Source organism: Prionailurus bengalensis, chromosome F2, assembly GCF_016509475.1.
Source record: "Prionailurus bengalensis isolate Pbe53 chromosome F2, Fcat_Pben_1.1_paternal_pri, whole genome shotgun sequence".
Classification (NCBI taxonomy): Eukaryota; Metazoa; Chordata; class Mammalia; order Carnivora; family Felidae; genus Prionailurus; species Prionailurus bengalensis.
In genome coordinates this window covers 64,408,694-64,429,440 of record NC_057353.1, presented here as the reverse complement: position 1 = coordinate 64,429,440, position 20,747 = coordinate 64,408,694, and the positions used below count along the sequence as shown (strand labels likewise).

Below are 20,747 nucleotides of genomic sequence, written 5' to 3'. Positions count from 1 at the left end.
ACAGACAACCCATTCCAGGGAATCGGAAGTGCTGTCATGTGCAGTTGAAACACATGATTAGCACAGGGGTAGCAGGGATCAGACTTGGTTAAGGATATGCTGCTATGGCAGTGATATCATTTCATAGCTGATGAGCCCTGCAGGGCCAGCAGAGGATCCAGTGTTATTCTTAGACATTCCTCCCTGGCGGAGAGCAAGGAGGTCCCAGAGTTGCTACACCTCTCTGGAAAGTCTATCTAGAAGAGCATGTATGTCTTTGATCCTCAGGTCTTAATATGGATAGAGAGGAAAAAATGAGTACGCTGTTAATAACAGTGTGCACTTCACCGCATATACTCCTATTAATACTCTATGTAGTGCTAACCAAGCTTCCTCCTTTTCATATGATACTTCATTTGATTCTCAGTTTTCCTGTAGATACTGCTATCTACTTAAATTAGAACAATGTGAGGCATAGGTAGAAATTGGAGGGCGGGAACGTGGAATAGCCAAGGTATTTCTTCTTTGGATAACCGTCTCCCGGAGTAGCTGTTCCTCGTCTGGTTCTAGCTCCTACTTGCCAGTCCCTTCTTCCATTGGCCAAGCTCCCTATTGTCCTACCACGGTTCTGCTTCCTGTTCTGGTCCTCAGAAGCTCCCCACTCCTGAGCTCTGCTGTCATCACTACCCTCTCTTGGTCCCGTCAGCTGTACAACCAGAAGAGCTTCAAACCACTGCTGCCCCAGGGTTGGTTCCTCATTCCCACTTTGGCTGTCCAGCTATTCCAAAGACTTTGTTACCAGCTCCATATATTCAGTCCTCTCTGAACTACCAGGTATTGCTTGACCCTGAGTGATTATAGTAAACTGATTTTATTATGTTCAAGGTAGATACGATTTTTCCAGATGATTTTTGGAAGGAGTATCACAGAGAACAGCTGTTTACTCTATTCCTGAAGCCGGCGGCTGGAGAGTGGGGGTGGGGGTAGAGAGAGAGATTGATTTAGTTCAAGGAACTGACTTACGTGATTGTGGGGGCTGGCAAATCTGAAAACAATAAGACAGACCACTGAGAAGGACAGGCTGGACCACTGAGAGAGTTGCAGGCTGGACCTGAAGCTACACTCCATGGGTGGACCTCTTCTTCCTCTGAGAAACTTCAGTCTTGCTGATAAGGCCTTTCAACTGATTGGATGGGGCCCACCCAGATTGTCAAGGATAATCTCCTTTTTTCCCATCATGGGGAACACTCGCAGGCTAGGCCTAGTGGGTGTAGTGTGGGGTTTCCCAGGAAGGAAAGCAGGGCATACTGGAGCCCTCAGGGTGTGCTTCGTGGTTTTGGGTGTGTTGGTGAGAGTAAGGTCGGTCCACGTGGAGGGGCGGGGGGAAGATGGGTTGTGATGTGCTGAGCATCAGAGGCATCTCAGAGGACAGTACTGATTATAGACCTAAACCACTTCTACAAATACTTTCACAGCAGCACGTTGATGAGTGTTTAATTGAGTAGATGGATAGCATAACCTTGCTGTGTTGACACATAAAACTAACCATCACAGCAGAGAAGAGCAAGAAGTGGGACAGAAAGCAAACAGACAGACAAGTGATTCACTGTGTGGTGAATACACACATATGGGTACAAATAAGCAATATGAGTACAAGTATGTGACTCATGGTGGTGAGGGCAGTTTCAACCACTTGGTAGAGTCCAAACCCTGTCTCTGAAAGCTACAGGGATCTAGTTCTCAGGTCACTCCCTTTGAGACCAATGCCTTGCTGTCTAATAGTCTTGGTAAAAGCCGAGGACTCTTGTCTGGTTCCCTAAACATTCTAGACTCTCCCACCTTCAATCCAATATGAACTTCTTACCAAAAATGTGGACTCTCTTGAGTAACTCATTGGCTTCTGCTTCAGTCCAATCTTTCATTAAATGAAACACACACACACACACACACACACATGCACACTCACACACACACACACACACACACACACACACAGTAGTCCCCCCTTTTCCATGGGGGATCTGTTCCACAACCCCCACTAAGATGCCTGAAACTACAGATAGTACCAAACCCTATAGAAACTGTTTTTTCCTATAAACACATACCTATGATAACATTTAATTTAAAAATTAGGCACAGTTTCTCAAGTTCCACATGAGTGAAAACATGATATCTGGGGCATTGAGAAGGGCACTTGTTGGGATGAGCACTGGGTGTTGTATGTAAGCGATGAATCACAGGACTCTAACCCCGAAACCAAGAGCACGCTGTATACGCTGTATGTTAGCTAACTTGATAATGAATTATATTAAAAAAATAAAAATAAAAAAATGTAGGGATAGTAAGGGATTAACAACAACTAATAATAAAGTAGAACAATTATAACAATATTCTGGAACAAAAGTTCTGTGAATATGGTTTCTGTCTCTCTCAAAATACCATATTGTCCTGTACTCTTATTGTCTGGTACTATGTCCCTCTTCTTGTGACGTGAGATGAGAAAATGCCCATGTGATGAGAGGAAGCAAGGAGAATGACGCGGGCACTGTGACCTAGTGTCAGACTATTATTATTTGACCTCTGACAACACTTCAGAAGGAGAGCCAGCTGCCTCTGGACTGCAGTTGATCACAGGCAACTGATGCCACAGAGAGCGAAACTGCAAACAAGGGGGGACTACTGGATACACAAACACACACAAAGCACCTGCTCTGTGCCAGACTTGTCCTGGGTGTTAGGGCTACAACAGTGAACGAAACAGACAGTGGCTGTGTTTATGGAGCTTACAGAGTGGTCAGGACTGGCCACACAATTTCTGAAACCTACCGCCAAGTAAAACCATGGGGCCCCTTGTTCAAAAATTATTAAGAATTTCAAGACAGCATTAGAAAGCATGTAAACCAAGCATGAGGCCCTTCTAAACACAGGCCTCTTGCCTCTGAAGCTGGCCTAGAGTCCAGTGATCTGGTCTTGAGCAACTACTCAGCAGCAATATGAGCTTCCTGGTCCTCTGCTTCCAATGGGGAAGAACATAGAGGGAAACTATTCTCTAACTGTGGTCTTCTTCCAGGGAGGGATTTTCCTGTTGTAATATATTACCACTTGGTCTTTCCTAGACCACACTAGGCATTCTAAGTGTTGGGGATCCAGCATCCTTTGTGTGTCTACCAGTAGCAAACAAGAGAGTATTGTGGCATAACAAACACTAAAGTATAGTTGTGTAAACTGGGTATGGGACTCAAGATCTCTGACTTTTTTTTTTTAATTTTTTAAAATGATTTTTTATTTATTTTGGAGAAAGAACATGAGCAGGGGAGGGGCAGAGAGAGAGGGAGACACAGAATCCAAAGCAGGCTCCAGACTCCGAGCTGTCAGCACAGAGCCTGATGTGGGGCTCGAATTCACAGATTGTGAGATTATGACCTGAGCTGAAGTCGGATGCTCAACCGACTGAGCCACCCAGGTGCCCCTCAAGATCTCTGACTTTTATAGTGAGGATAGGAATTGCATACCTCACAGGGTTGTTTAAGGATTAAATAAGATAATGCTTATAAAGTAATGCCTGGTGTTTGGTAAATACTTACAAATGTAAATATCATTATTATTAAAGCAACTTAAACACACTGAAGTTATAAGAAACCATAGCCTCAATTGCAAAATACATACTCAGATCCACCAAGGAGATAATGTACCATATGTTTAAATTAAAATTCAAAGAAATTCTTACAAAGAAAACTCTTTATATCTAGTGCTGGAATACTCATTCAATAAAATGTGGGTGTTACCACAGAGCGAAGTTGGAGCTACAGAAGAAGAGTTAAATGAAAACATACAGCTCATTCCAGTAGGAATAATGCTGAGACGGGCATGAGTGTTTAAAATTCTTTTTTAATGTTTATTTATTTTTGAGAGAGGGAGACAGACCACAAGCAGGGAAAGGGCAGAAAGAGAGGAATACACAGAATCTGAAGCAGGCTCCAGGCTCCGAGCTGTCAACACAGAGCCCGATGCGGGGCTTGAACCCTCAAACTGAGGGCTCATGACCTGATGCTTAACTGACTAAGCCACCCAGGCGCCTCTAGGCATGAGGGTTTAATTTGAGGGTCAGTGCTAGGACCAGTCTATAAAAAAAAATCTTTATCTATGAGGCCAAGAAAAGCAAAAGGGAATGAGCTTCAAGTTTGGGGGACACACAAAAGTCCAGGTTGTTGCCTGAGTGGGAAGCACTGGCTAAACATGGGAAGCATTAGTGAAAAGTAGCTAATGGGGTAGAGCTAGCACCATGAGCTCCACCTTGGAAAGAAGTAAGGGATTCCTGCTACAAGTTGAGAAAGGCACACAGAGAGAGTGGGATGTGAGGGATCAGAAGGGAGAGAAGTGAGAACAATGTAGATCAGATTCTTGCCACAGGGCCAGCATCTCTGTCAGCATCACAGCCAGTTCTGTGGATTGCCAGATGCCTTCCCCACCTTTCTTCTGCCAGCCTTCTTCTTCAGCCACCCCACATGGCCAAAAAAAAAAAAAAAAAAAAAAAAAAAAAATCAAGGGCTCAGATAAAGTCATGGGACACAACCCTATAAAGGGCATGAATTCATGACCTTGTGACAGAAAACATTTACGGTGGTTCCTGGATGCACGTGCAGTACAACCAGGACACGGAACCTAAAACAGGAGGTAATGGAGATACAGAAACAGTTCTAATGAGACCACGTCTACTGTGCAGGATCGAAGGGGTTATTTTGTTCCCTGGTTCAGCTGTTGGCCTAGTCTTTGCGGTCCAGGCACAGGAGAGACAACTCTCACCAAAAGTCTTCTGAGGACCAATGACTGTATGACTGCCTGGCTTAAGAGGAGAGACCCTGGACCATGGGTGTGATGTAAGCATGGCATGTAGGTTTCAGGAAGTCGTGTTTTGTAAAAAACTGTTAGTGGTTTCATACACCTTGGTGTGGGGATTAAAGGGTGGCCACACATCGCTGCTGTTCTTTCCTGTGATGTCTGTTTTCCTCTTCAAACAACACACTTGCCCCATAGAGTTGGCAAACATTCTCTGGATGTATTATTGCCGTTCCTAAGCTTTGCCCGTGCCACTACTTTCCTCTTGTACCTTCCTCCTCCTCTTCTGTGACTAGGAGAGTCCCAGCTGCCACTCCAGGACAAATGCCCTCTCCTCCATCACAACCCTCCTTTTAGGAGGCAGCATCAATGTCTCCCTCCTTGGAACTCCCAGAACATTTCCTCTTCCAGCACTTCCAGTCACCTACTCTTATGTGATTGAGATTATGAATCCCTCAGCTGTAAGAGTGAAGTCTTAATCATTTTGTAGTCCCTGAAGCCTGACCCCGGCAGGAATTGGGTAAGTGTTTCTTATGTAGTTGAATGAATGGATGGATAGCCATCCATCCATTAAAAGAATTACCATATTATTTTGCAGATTCCAAGTTTTAAAAATATTTGGTAGACTCCAAGCTTGCTGAGTACATATTCTCAAAGACTGTAGATGATTAAATCCAAGTAAATACAGTCCTTTAAAACTTTTTATCCCAGGCTCACTTCGGCAGCACATATACTGAAATTGGAACGATACAGAGAATATTAGCGTGGCCCTTGCTCAAGGATGACCTACAAATTCATGAAGCGTTCCATATTTTTATGAATGGATAAAGAAGTTGTTGTTTATATACACAATGGAATACTACATGGCAATGAGAAAGAATGAAATATGGCCTTTTGTAGCAACATGGATGGAACTGGAGAGTGTTGTGCTAAGTGAAATAAGTCATACAGAGAAAGACAGATACCATATGTGTTCACTCTTAGGTGGATCCTGAGAAACTTAACAGAAGACCATGGGGGAGGGGAAGGAAAAAAAAGTTAGGGAGGGAGCCAAATCATAAGAGACTCTTAAAAACTGAGAATAAACTGAGGGTTGATGGGGGGTGGGAGGGAGAGGAGGGTGGGTGATGGGCACTGAGGAGGGCACCTGTTGGGATGAGCACTGGGTGTTGTATGGAAACCAATTTGACAATAAATTTCATGAAAGATAAATAAATAAAATAAAAAAATAAATAAACATTAAAAATACCTTTTTATCCCTATATTAGAAACATTAAGTAAATGCTTGGTACTTTTGCAAGTGACCCTAATGGATAATTAATATTGTGGAAGCCAAAATTTAGATTAAAAGAAATTCTCCACAGAGCTAGAACGTTGAACTGTCAGAGGACAGCAATTGAACTGTTCCTAATTTCTGTTACATTTCGTAGCATATTTAAATCATATTAACCTATTTTGTTTCTTTATAAGACTTGCCAAAGTTACTTTTTTATATTTGCTGCTTATTTATTCTTCCTTTCCTGACATGTCCAGGTTTTACTACCATTAAATAGCACCGAGGCACTGAGCACAGTACCCAGCACACAAGTTACACTAAATAAATGTTTATTGAATAAATGAATGTGTTCTGAAAGCAGGACAGAAAAAAAAATGGCAAAAACATTTTTTTCAGAAAGCCACTTTTTTTTTTAGGTTCTTAATAGTCTACTATATTTACCGTTTTATATATCTGAAGTTAGATCTCCTACTTAATTAGTATATAGGTAATTTTGTATAAGTAAAAGCCTTTGTAAAAGGTCCAAGATCGCCTGAAAATGTTCATACCTGGAAGGATTTCAACACTAGACATGGCACTACATTCGAAACACTGCCTCCTTATGTCTCATTTAGTTCTGCTGGGCTTTTGTAGAACATTCAGATGGCTTTGGAATTTTCCCTGTGGTTCTTTTACTCCAGAAAGGAGCATGTTGGCCACAAATATATTGTGCATTGCAGAAGGGAAATCTGAGGAAGAAAACAGAAGACTGGAAAGAGAAGGGAAAACATGTCGCCCTGTTTTCACGGTTACTTTTCTGCTCAGAAATAACATTTATATTGTCTCCTGTTGGACAGCTACAAAGAGCACACCAGCAGACCTGAAAGAGACCTGTTCAGTGCAGGACATGTCTGTGTATGCCATCCAACCAAATGAGTGTCAAGTTGAATATGTAAATAAGCCTAATGGGTGAAGGCAGGTGACATGTCTATGTTGGGATCCTTGGGGGGGGCGGTGGGTGGGGCGGGGGATGACATGAAGGATAATGTGGGTCTGAGAAATAGAATTTTGTAACTGGACACGTTGTCACTCCTAATAATTATGGAGTCCTCTTACTTAAAAGAAAAAGAATAGATACCGGATGAGCGGCTAGCAGTCAATCCCATAAAAGTACAAGTGGAACCAACGAAATTCATGAAAATGGTACATGGGTGACTAAAGTTTGGAAAAACTATCCAGGAAGCACATATTCATGGATGTCACAATAGGAAGAAATGAGGAGAGATAATCCCTGAGCAGAGCCCCTCATAGCTCAGAGGTATACTTGGGCAGACACACCTGTCTTCGGGTCAGCCGATTTCTACAACCAACATTTATCATAGACACTGGCTAAATGGTTAAAAAATAAAGGGCTTTGAGCCAGTCAGAATGAGTTGTGTGGGCCAGCGAATCCCGAAGCAGGCTGTGTATCAGAGCCTCCAGAGAAGTTGCAAAAATAGAGATGTGTAGTCTCAATCTCTAGATACCGGGATTCAGTGGATTTGGGATTTAAGAATCTGTATTTTTACCGAGTGCCACAGTGATATCGAGGCAGGGAATCCAAGGGTAGTGGCCTTTAGAAATCACTAGTGGAGAACAAGTGTTGTATACATTATGGTATCATGGCAATGGTAATTAACACTCATTGTAGTTGTTCTCTAGCAATAGTACACGTAAGACTTATTCGGGGTCCTTGCTCTAAGTGCAGGTTCCTGCTGCCACCCCTAGCACTTTTGAATAACTGGGTCTTAGAGCTAGCAGCCCAGCTGATTCTGATGCAGGTTACATGCAGACCAAATTTTGAGAAACCCTCATTGTGAAAACTTGATCTTTGCTGGGCACAGTACTGTAAGCCATTTATACACATTATCTGATTCCATCTTCCTAATGGTCTTACGGGAGAGGGACTTTTATTACCCCCATTTTACAGATGAGGAAATTGAAGCATGGGGAAGATAAGTAACTCATTCAAGATCACACTGTGAGTAGCTGAGCTGACATGCAGACCAGAACTGTTTGGCAGCAAGATTTATGTTCTTAATACTACATTGCCTCTTTGCTTCCAGGAGGTCAGAGGAAAAAAAAAAAAAAAAAAAGAATCTTCCTAGTTGGGGCGGTTATGAAGGCATTTGAACTAAAGTAGGATAAGTAGATTTTGGAATTTGTCACTTGGTCCTTGGTCACACAAAGGTTGAGATATCTCCAAAATAAATTCGTTTTTGCTTTTGTTTGTTTAGTCTTGAAAATTTGATAAATCCAACTGAAAGCAAACATGTTGATATTTCTTTCATAAAGTAAATAGAGTTATGGAGTCTGACATTATTGAATAGCTGTTAGAACCAGGGCATGACTTTAGATAATGCTGACATGGTGTTGAAGCCAGATACTCCCTATGTTTTAACAGTCTTCCTCCTTCAAAGCACTCTTGGCTTTCTCCTTTGAAGGAAAAAGAAAAGAAAATCAACAAAGGAACCCACAGACACACCCTGGGAAAACAAAATGGAAGATGCTGAAGCAGATCCTTTTTTTTTCTTTTAAGAACTTGCTCCTTTTGGATTTAATGATAATGTCAACTGCCTTTCAAAAGATAACTTTTTTACCAAATTATGAAATTTCTGCGGCACATCAGCATCCCTTTAAAGGGCATATTTCCTAGGCATTAGAGAAGTAAAGGCTGTAAGTCAAAGATAACTTGTTTACCAAACAGGGACTGTAATTGAAATGGCCCTTTGGAGTTAATGAAAATATAAAATAGCTTTCCCCACCAGACTGAGAAGAGTCTAATTTAATTATCTGTGAGTGTCACAGATTAGAAGCAGCCTTTCATCCATTTCTGGAAGCTGAGTCTGGACAGCTCCCTCCTTGTGAAAGGAGCAGGGAATTGGAGCCCTGGGTGGATGAAGAAAGTCCATGAGAGACACATAGATCATGGGTGTCTGGGCTCTTTAAACAATGCTGGATAGTGACAGTTTATAGTGTTTATCTGGGTATGGCTCCAGTCATTCAGAGTTCATCCAGAGTCTATGGAACACCCATTATATCCCAGGCATTATGTGGATACCCTGGATACATAGATAAAATATGGAACCATAAGCCCCTCAGGACAGTCATCCCACACAAGATCAGAATTTGCAGAGGGTGATTTTTCAAAAGTTAGGGGGAATAAGTAAGGGGAAGAAATAGGTAGCATGTTAGAGGCAGAGGATTATTATGGAGACCTTTGTCATTTGTGAGAGCTGTGTTTCAGAAACATTGAGAGTCCCCAAATCTTGAAGCCCAGTGTATAAAAATTTCTCCAGTAAACTTAAGCTTTCCAAGAGAGATCACTAGCTTATATCTTTCCTTGACCCTTCACTTAATCACCTGCACTAGATGCCCACTTTTTTTTTTCTTGGTATACACCTTTCCTATAGAGACAAAGATGGTATTTCTTCAAGAGAGCCACCAGCTAGGGAACGATGAGTAAACACACACACACGCGCACACACACACACACACACACACACACACATACATGTTTTGAGGATGGAATGGAGGTTGCTCTTAGCCAGTGTATCTCAACAGCTTATACTCCCTGTTATACCCCAGCCTTCAGTTAATTCAGGTCACACTTGCACATCAGCAGAATGTTGGGGCCCTTGAGGAGCACAAGGCATGTGTGGAACCTGCATGTGAGTTCTGTGAATTCATTTTCAGGCATTGTGTCCTTGTGTATTTCTCAAGTAGGTGCTCATTATGTGACAGCAGGCTGGCAGTCTGGGGCCATGCCTAGCTCGCTTGCAAGTGTATTTTCTCAGTCTCCATATTGCTTAGTTTTTAAAATTTTTATTAGAGGAATTTAATTTTTTGCCATAGCAATAGTGAAAAACAACAATGAACCTCCAGGTGCACATAGCCCAATTTTTATCATTGTCCATCTTGTTTTGTCTGTTTACCCATTTTGAGGGTTGGGCAGGGGAAAAAGACATGCTGGAGATTTTTAAAGAAGTGCCAAACTTCGTATCACTTCACTCCGTATGTTATTTTTCTAACTTGAATCAATTGCCAACTGAGGTAAGCAGAATAATGGCCTCCCAACGATGTTCATATCCTAATTCTCCAAACCTATAGACATGTTGTCTTAAATGGATGGGAAAAAGGACCTTGCAGATGTAATTAAGAATCTCAAGATGGCAAATTATCCTGGATCATCTGGAGAGGAGGCAGTTTAACCACATGGGTCCTTCTAAGACGGAGGGAGGAGGGTGAGACTCAAGAGGAGGTGATGCTCTGACAGAAACACAGGGGGGAAAGGCAATGTGATGGGGGGGCCATGAACGGAGGAATTAAGGAAGCTTCTAGAAGCTGGAAAAGGCAAGGAAATGGATTCTCCCCCTAGAGCCTCCAGAAGGCAGGAGCCATGCCAAAACCTTGATTTAGGACTTCTGATTTCCAGACTGTATGAGAATAAATACCAGTTTTTGTGGTAATTTCTTAGGGAAGTGATAAGAAACTAATACACTAACTTTAAAAAAAATAGGGAGAATTTATATTTAAAAAATACAACTTGGGGCATCCAGGTGGCTCAGTTGGTTAAGTGTCCTACTTTGGCTCAGGCTGTGATCTCGTGGCCCGTGAGTTCAAGCCCTGTGCTGAGCTCTGTACTGACAGATCAGAGCCTGGAGCCTGCTTCAGATTCTGTGTCTCCTTCTCTCTCTTCTCCACCCCCTGCTCGTGCTCTCTTTCCCTCTCAAAAATAAGTAAATGTTAAAAAAAAAATTTTGTAATACAAACTGATGGGTTCTTTTGAAATGTTTCTTTTGGCCATGCCATGCCTACCATCTTTTCTGGTAATGATAGGCTAATGCTAAAAACAAGCTCCCCAAAGAGTGGGATATGGGTGGTGGTTGTTGTTGTTGTTGTTGTTGTTTTCTTATATCCGGTCCTCTGTAGTCTCCAAATTTGTGACTCCTTGTCTAGAAGATTTTATTGTTAATGCAGCGATTATTTGTTTGAATCTAGTGTTTTCTAGGCCATGAGCTGGAAGGGTCAGGAACCACTTCCTAATGTTTCAAATATCCAGGAAAGTTTGATAGTTACAGATATCCGGATGCTAATTTTTAGCCTACTGTACTCTGTTATATGTTGCTGAACACAGGATGCATGGTTGATTTAAAACTGCACGGCACATTAAGTTGGACTTAGAACTGTCAGATATTTGTGCTGGAGTGGGTACCATCAGCGAAGAATAGAGTTTGCTAAAATAACAAAAACATGCAAATTAAATTTATGGTGTAATGGAATATTTTGCTGCCTTTAGAAACCAAACCCTGTTTCACTTACTAGCCCTTCAATTGTGCAATGAAGAGTAACACAGGAGACTAATTTTGTCCCAGCTACTCGTTATAAATAGAAATATCCCTTAGTGGAAAGACATATTAAGGGTTATGAGTCATTTACAACTTAGTCTTGAATTATTTTAATCAGATGTGAGACTTGGGGAATAAAGAGCTTTGATTACTCAGAGGAGCTTGCCCTGAACCGATGTCTGGCCTGAGTGAAGGCCCTGTGCCAGGAGGTGGGAAAGAAGGGCGAGAAGTAAGTTGCCCAGTGGGCAACCTAGTCAGCTGCAGAGTTGCACATAGCTGGACACTGTGCACCTCAGTCCACGGGAGACATTACAGCTGAGTTCCCAGCCGTCTGTCCTCCCACCTTTGCCCTCATGCCCCCACATCATCCCCCTTTTCCTTTCTTATGAGCGGCAGCTTTGTGATCTGAAAATATCACAGCTTTGAGGTCAGGAAGGCACCTAAGTGGCTTTATAACTATCATTATGTAACATTGGCTAGTGCCTGGCCTCTCTGAACCACAGTTTCTTCTTCTGTAAAATGGAGATGATAATAAATGCCTCAAAGTGTCGAAAGGATTAAGGGAGGTGAAACTAGCATGGTGCGTGTAGTATTTCCTAAGGCTCCAGTAACAAACTACAACAAACTGGTGGATTAGACAACAGCAGTGTATTGTCTCATGCTTCCAGATGCTAGAAACTCACAAATCAGGCAGCACCAGGGTTCCTTGCTTCTGAGGGCTGTGAGGGAGAATCTGCTTTATGCCTCTCTCCTCGCTTCTGGTGGTTTGCTGGCAATCTTTGGCATTCTGGGGCTTGTAAATACATCACCCCTAGCTTGGCCTTCATGTTCATGTCACTTTCTCCCCGTGTGTGTGTGCCTGTGGCCAAATTTCCCCTTTTATAAGCACACCAGCTGTATTGGCTTAAGGTCTGTTGTATTCCAGTATGACTTTATCTCAACTAACTACGTCTGCAATGACCATATTTCCCAAAATGGTCACGTTCTGTGATATTGGAGGTTAGGGCTGAATCATCTGAATTTGGAGGAGGGGGAGACACAATGGAATCCACAGTCCTTCTTATCACAGAGTAAGCTCTCAATACATGTTTACTCCTTCAGCATAGCCTCCCTTAATAAGGGAGCATTCTTTCCTGTCATGTAGATTTTTGAACTGTCAGATTTAAAAAGCTCAAAATCTACCATGTCACGTTCTCTCTAAACCTTGCTCTTCTAAGTGCTCCTTATAACTTACTACTGGTTTTGAGACCCAAAGAGTAAATCCCAAACAATTTCAACCTTACTCAATTATAATTGTATAATTCAGACAAGGCATGGAGTTGAAATTCACTTTTGGACTTTTCTCAGAAGAGGTTGAGCTGAGCACACAAGTAAATAAGACAAAAGGGAATGTTTACAGGTTCAAAAGAACAAACCCATATGAAGCACTGTAAGTAATTTATTTTCATACAGACAACAGGTCTCCACTTCAAACAGCTGGTGTTAGGAAGTGTCCAATAGAAGTCACATGTCCTGGGGGGAAACCTAGGGTGTTTTCAGTTGAGCCAAGGCACTGAGGAAGGAGACAAATAAATCTTCTGACTCTACACAGAATGGTTGGCAAGATAGACTCCCTAATGAGGGATTGACAGGTTAGGCTAGTCTGGATCTAGGTAGTTGTGAGAGAGGTGAGACTAGTCAATGGTCATGGGGCCAGGGCCTCTCTGGAAGGAAGAAGAGAATAAACTGTCTAGTAATAAAAACTAATGCAGGCAGGGAAAAATAACAAGCAGAATTATTCAAAATGGACACAAGGGGACACATAGCAGAATCCAGTTTGGGGGCCCAAGTTCATGGCCTGGTTTTTCCCAGAATGCTGAGTATTAGATGGTTCAGAGTAGGACTTGGATAGTGTAACTACTATGCACCCCTTCTCCTTTCTGGGGTTCCCAACTGAGAGTGAGAGGGAATGATGTACTCGTGGAAAACAAAAACAAAAAACCCCACCATATTTATTAATAGTTACATAAATACCCAATAAGCCCTAATTAATGCCAAACCCAGATAAATGGGGCATAATATAGAACATAGAGTGATGTGTCTTGTCTCCTTTGGCCTCTTTTGAAGCTAGGGTGCTTGGGTATTGAAATGTGTTAATGGTGTGGACCAAAATGGCCAGTCTGCTCTAGGACCAGTCCAGTGTACGTGTTTCTACCATGCAGATACGGTGATAACGCAATGAGTGGGTAGTGACCACAGACACCTACTTGTGATGAACGTGACAATGCCTGCTATTAAAAAGACCCAGTGACAGCTCTAGATCTGAACAATTAGAGTCACAGCACGTCTTTCTTTGGAGGGGGAGTTCATTAGATTGACATAGGCAATGGGCAGAAATGGAGTGGTACTCCTCCTTCCTGTAGTTCGGTTCTCCAGTAAGGTCGTCATTCTGCTTTTCAAAGGCAGAGAAGGGCATAGGGTAGAAAATCATCCTAAACTTAAAGAGACACAGGCTTGGGTAGCTGGATCTGGCTCTTCCAGCTTATTAGTCCAACTTGATTATACGTAGCCTGAACTGAAAGTGACATTGAGATACAGAGTAATCCAAGTAGAATCCAGCAATCTTTATCGAGCAAGAAGAGATCTTGGAATCACTTCCTGGAATGTATCATACTTAGAATGTTGTCATTTTGAAGAGCTGTCTCATTAGCAGTAAGCAAATGAAGCAAAACAATTGAAAGGCCAGGTTCATGTGGTTGAAATGCTCTGTGCCTTGATGGGGACTAGACCTTCATGGGCTTTCTGCCTCATCTTTCCATGATGCTGTATGATGAAAGGAGATTTAAAACCTTAGCTCTGCACTTATCTCTTTGGATACATGTGATCTGCCCTAAGGTTGACTTCATTATGAAGTCCTAGAGACCGAGGCATTACTTTTAATAGAGTCATCAAAGGGTTCTGTTAGAGTACATTAGCATCTGACCTTCTGCATGCTCAGTAAATAAGATAACTTTCAAAAAAAAATTCACTCCATGTTTGCAAATGTTCAAAGAGAAAAAAAAAAAAAAACCCTGGAAAACTAACTGAAAATATAGTGGGTTCTTGCCATTTTCTTATGATTAGTTTCTTGTCTTTACCCCACACTCCCCTGACCCCAATTCATGTCCATTTGGGACCTCAGAAGGTGACCTGATTTGGAAATATGGTCTTTGCAGATGTAATTAGTTGAGTTCATACTGGAATTGGGTGGGCTCTAAATTCGGTGGCAGGTGTCCCGATGACAAGGCCACATAAAGACGTGTAGAAAGAAGTCTGTGTGACAATGGAAGCAGAGATTGGACTAACAAAGCTTCTAGGAATACTGGTGGCTACCAGAACCTGTAAAAGGCAGGGGAGGATTCTTCCCTAGAACCTGTATAGGGAGCATGGTCCTGCCAACCCCCGAGATGATTTCTCTGTAACCCAAGCACCAAAGTCCCACCATGCTAACTTGTACGTTGACTCTGGTGAGACTTCTAATCATGAACCCTGAGTCTGGGGCTTTATTATATATGGCTTATAGAATTCCAGAGCCAGTTTCAGAATTTGGCAGGAGGGAGCAAATTTGAAATTGGGGACTGCGGCTATTGGGAATGTCGACGTATAAAAATGATACCCTCCCTACATGTCCCGCAGTCAAACCATATTTCTCTTTCCTTATTTTCCTTCAGCGTGCTCTAACACTCTTCATCATTGTCTTGACATCCACCAAACAGGATGGATCATTCAGTGTGCTCCCCCACTTTAAGCCACCCATGAATTCGCCACGTGATCTGGGTGCCAGACAATTTGGGAGTTGCGTGAGAGGAGAGCAGCGAGTCCAGGGGAGCTAAGGCCCCTGCAGAGCTCTGTTTCTGAACTTGCCTTCTAGTCCTCTTTCCCATTCTCTGCCTTCGCTTCCTTTCCATCCTGCTCTGCATCCAGGTGTGGGTGTCCCGCCAGGTTCCCGATTGCTGGGTCCTGGGGTTGTTCAGGGCCAGCCAGAAGAAGGCTGCAGGTTGTGACTTTGTACCGTGTTCCCTGTGTTCCCATGGCTGCATTGAAACTTGTTCCTCTCCTTTTGGTGAACTGGCGGGGATCCTTATCTGCCTCTCTGAGAGTTGGTGCAGGGATTAATTACCTAATGTTTGTAAAGCATTTGGAAGTTGATAACTGCTAATTATTATTACCCTGGTATCTGGTCCTTTGTTCTAAGTTCCTAGCAATCTGAAGTGAAAAGGCTTAAAGTAAAAAGTTGCCGAGATAGCCATGATCTCCAAAACAAAACTTGTGCTTGACCTTCTTCCTCTGTGAACTTGATTTATCCTATTAGTCACTCACCTGGTCTCCAGACCTTCCTCCCTAGCAGGGTAGCTGTGTGAGGTGTGTGATGGGGCTGGTTTAACATTTCCAGTATCTGCCATATGGGAAGTGCTTTATATACATTCTCTCATTTAATCCTCATAAAATATGCACAGGAGGCCACGATCGGCATGTTACACATCAGTGAACAAATGCTTATAGCAGTTCAAATCCCTCAGCTGAGAAGTGGCAAAGCCAGATTTTGAAGATATTGCCGTTTGGCTCCAAAGCCTCTGAGCTGTCCCTGCCACCCCTGTGTTCAAGTAGGAGTTAGAAAATAAGCATGTTAGGAAGAGTGACTTGGCACAAGCAGAGAAAAAAAGACCCATACATTGTTTGTTGCCCCTGTGAACAGAACCTGCAGAACAAAGGAGATGTATAAAGCAAGGGTCCTAGTAACTAAAGCGGTCCCAGCCTAGTAGCCAGGAATTTTGAACCGAAAAAGATGATCTGATTTTCAAGTTGGAGGGGCTGTTAGCAATAACTTTGTCTTAGCCGATTCTCCCACCAGGGAGGACATTAGACCCGTGAAGGCAAGGAACTCTTGCCCAAGTTTACTTACGTCTTTTGTTTGATATTCGTTTATTCTTACTTGATGTGGCAATCAGAATATCTGATATTTTCTTTTAATCAACGTATAGTGGACATACAATATTATATTACTTTTAGATGTAGAACATAGTGATTCAACAATTATATAAATTACGAAATGATCACCATGGTGAGTGTAGTTACCGTCGTCACCATACAAAGTTATTACAATATTATTGGCTATATTCCCTATACTGTACTTGAATCCCTGTGACTTGTTTATGTTATAGCTGCAAGTTTTTCCCTTTGACTCTTCTCTACCTATTTCACCCATCCTCCCATCCCCCTCTCATCTGACAACCACCAGTCTGTATTTGAATCTGTTTCTATTTTTTGATGAGTTTTGTCATATTAGATTCCACATATCAGTGAACTCTTATATTATTTGTCTTTCTCCATATCACTTATTTCACTTATCATATTGTGCTCTTTAGGTCCATCCATGTTGTCACCAGTGACAAGATCCCATCCCTTTCTATGGCTGAGTAATATTCCATTGTGTAAACACACTACATCTTCTGTATCCATTCATCTGTCAGTGGACACCTAGGTTGCTTCCATATCTTGTATGTTGTAAATAATACTGCAGTAAACATGGGGTGCATGTATTTCTTGGAATTAGAATAGCTAATATTTTTAAAGGTTTGCTTGCTTACTGTATGTAAGGCACTTTTCTAAGCACTCAATATGCATTCCTTAATTTCATCATTACAGCTTTGCCTAAGCAACAGTATTATTTCTTCTGGAAATACCTGCAAAAAAGGCACTGAAAGGTTTTGGTCAAACTGTCTCTTTGAAAATAATCTTCAGATTTTAGATATTTTAGAGGAAACACGGTCAGCAGTCTTCTAACTGTGTCCCAGTGGTTGCTAGGAACCTCACTCAAAGGTGTGGGTGATGGAAGGATAAAGACATAAAGTCTCAGATCTCAGCCAAACTGGAACCCCATCCAGAACCCCATTTTGTTCCGTGACTTGTGATGTGAACACAATGAATGAATGATGTGATGTGTCCAATGAATTTTAAAAGTTTGAAAGTTCCTCCTGACCTCAATGACGTAGCAAACCTGTCTCCAACAGAGGATTCAGTGACTGTTCTTCCCTCAGGTGTTTTTGATTGAGATAGAATTGACATGTAACATTGCCTGGGTTTAAGATATACGACATGTTCATTTCATACATTTATTTCTACTTCCCTCAGTTGTTAGCAGAGACTTCTTTCCACTCTCTCAAATTCTTCTTGCCATTTTGTCAACCTTTTCTCTCATGCTCCACAGAAGTGACCATGGAGACAGGATTCAGTTCACCACAGATGTGCTTCGGAGTAATTTCAGGATTGTGTGTTTCCGTTTCTTCCCCTTTGCCTTCTTCATGAGAAACATGATCAGTTCTTGAGACGCTGATTGCTGCCGCATCTCATGGCAGGAAGCCGGGATCGAGATGGAAGTTGTCACATCTGTTTCAGGAGCCACGTTTTAATAAAATGTAGACGTGTCCCAGAACTGTTGCATTAATGCTGGGGAAAATTTGGGTGCCAGGAAATTTGGATTTATAATGGAAGTTGTCACTGAACAACAGCACAAATACTCCAGCCTGAAGAAAAGTGTTCTTGAAAGGCTTTGCAAATGCGAAGCTCACGTGGCATAAAGTATGGTTTTAGAAACCTGTATTCAACATAACATTTTTCTCCTTGGAAGTCTGTTGTCCTCATGGGCCGATTTCTAGCTTCAAGCATTCAGATAGCATTAAAATGAAAGCTCTGCGCACACGAACAGTGGAAAACGTCCACTCTGAGTATTCTTACGGCACAGTTAACAAATCCATGAAGCAGTCTTTAATAAACCATTTTGTGTTTTAGGGCTTTAGAATTATTCATACATATATATACCATTTGACATGTGGGTGAGTTTGTGACTCCACCATTAGAAATTTCTGTATTTTACTGTTGGCATTCACTGGTAAGGTTTATTTTTGCAAACTTAATATTGTTCTTGAAGAATGATGCTTAGTTGTATTCACGTTTAAATGGTTCCAGTCAAAGTTAATGGATTAGACCTGACTAGGTAAGGAAGATAGGCACTTTGGGGAGGATCATTTGTAGCTTTTCCAGTCCTATTTAATGAACTGGAAAAGTAATTTGCTAAGTTTAATGTAGAGGCTGGAAAAAATTTACTCCAAACTCCCAAACACTTTATGCTTTGAGACTATAGTGTGGTCACCTTGTGGGTTACTAATACCTTGTTTTCTGTATCAGTTCATTTTGATCTCTTAAAGGTGCTATTGTTCCATTGAAAAAAGCAATAGGCTAACCCTGGATATTTTTTTTTTTATATATATGTATGAAATGCATAATGGGAGAAATATGCCAGGTAGTCATTCACATTCTAGTCTAAATAGCTTTTTGAGGATTTCTTCCTTCTTGAAAGGGAGATTTTATTTGGAATTGCTGTAAGGGGTGCATGATCATTTTGTAATGAATTCTTCCTGGGACAACTTTGGAATGGATGGGAAAAGAATGAATTGAAATTGTTAACACCAAGGATATTCTTGGCTTGCCTTATAATTTTTTTCAAGGAAAACCAGTACTTTGTCATACTGTTGCCTTTCCAATGAATACCTTTTTGACAAGTTTAGAATTCAGTGAGTCTGCTACAATTTTCCCACCCTAAATTTCACTGGAGGGTCTTACCATCTGCCAGATATTATGCTAAGCACATTATGTACACTGTCTCATGTATCTTAAAAAAATTCTTTTAAAGTAGGTTCCTCGCCCAATTTGGGGTTTGAATTTACAATTCTGGGACTAAGACTTGCATGCTCTACTGACTGAACCAGCGAGGTGCCCCGTGCACAGTCTCCTTTAGTCTCCACTGTAGCATTATGAGGTATATGCCACTTAACAGGCTCTAAATGATGCTTATGGTGCACTGTGATCAGCATTTTAGACATTTTAACCCAATCTTCACAATAATCCTCTGGTATAGGTCCTATTATTTCCCCATTTTACAGATACAGAAACAGATACAAAGAGATTTGCTGACTTGCCCAAGATCCCACAGCTGGTGAATTGAGGAGCTGTGATTTATGTTCAGGCGCTCTAGCTGCAGAGAAAACACTCTTAACCATTGTCTGTGCAATTTTATCAGTGAGGAAATAGACGCATAGGGAATAATAACTTGCCCAAAGTCACAGGGGCAATAAATAATGGAGCAGGGACTCAGAGTCAAGCAGCCCATAAAAGTACACGACCTACAAAGCTCACCCCTTCCACAATCCTGCCCACCTTCTCTACTGTGATCATTCAATCTTAAAGCCACTTCAATACAGATGTCATTGTGGCACTTATGAAAAGGTAACAATACAAATAGAAAGGGAAGAAATTAGTTTTATCATTTATTTATCTTACTGCCTCATTTAATTTTGAATAGATTTTGGATTATGGTTTATTATGAAAGGGTTGAATCTTCACCAGTGTCAAAGAAAACCTTAACCTCATCTAGAGCACTGGTTCTTAATCCTTAATGAGCATACGTGTCACCCGAAGATCTTGTTAAAATGCAGATTTTGATTCTGTTGGTCTAAGATGAGCCTGGAGCTCTGCATTTCTTGCGAGCTCCCATGTGATGCTGACGCTACTGGAACATGATCCATGCTTTGAGTACCAAGGCTAGCACATTGAGTTGTTCCAAACTGAGCATCAAGATGTATCCTAAGACCCAACGTTCAAATTGGAAGGGGGGAATTTTCACAGATGAAAGAACACATGCAGAATTGGGAATGATCAACACATCATCATATCACACATCAGCACATCAGAGTTTGGGCAGAGAGGGGTGGCTCGTGAGATAAGACCTGAGCTAACTGACTCTCGGGATTGGAAGGGACCTTAAGGGTCAGCTGGTCCAAACATCCAACTGATGTTTTAATCCTCTCGTATCCCTGCCAGGTCATTTCATCCCTCTGGGTTAAGGAACTTTCCGTGCTGAGTGGAACTAAGAGAATTTTAAGATGGTGCCCGAATCACAGAAACAGTCAAAGCGAAAGGCTGTGATGTCTCCTACCTCTCCAGACAGACATTTGCCTCCATAATACATTTTCAGAGCCTTTGGATATTCTTCAAAAGCTTTCAAACCTTACCATCTTATAATAAAAACAATGTACTCTACCAGAGAGCCATCTGGGCGTGCTTATTCCCCCAAGCATCTGCATGCCACTATGAAATAATGATTTCAGTGCTGACTGGCAGGTGAGAAACAGAGACAGATGTCTGACAGTTGGGCTGCTTCTTGGCTGTACTGACGACACATACCGGGGCGCCTTGAGAAACACAGTTTCAAGGAT

The 20,747-nt window shown here is 41.8% G+C and overlaps 1 protein-coding gene and 1 non-coding gene across 2 annotated transcripts in view; both read left to right on the top strand.

Moving 5' to 3' along the window:
- Nucleotides 1-20,747, top strand: part of SNTB1 (syntrophin beta 1) — a 236,769-nt gene that overhangs the window by 179,991 nt on the left and 36,031 nt on the right. The window lies entirely within an intron of this gene.
- Nucleotides 5,527-5,631, top strand: LOC122496169. Its single transcript, XR_006300708.1, has one exon. It is a non-coding gene; the product is annotated as a U6 spliceosomal RNA (small nuclear RNA).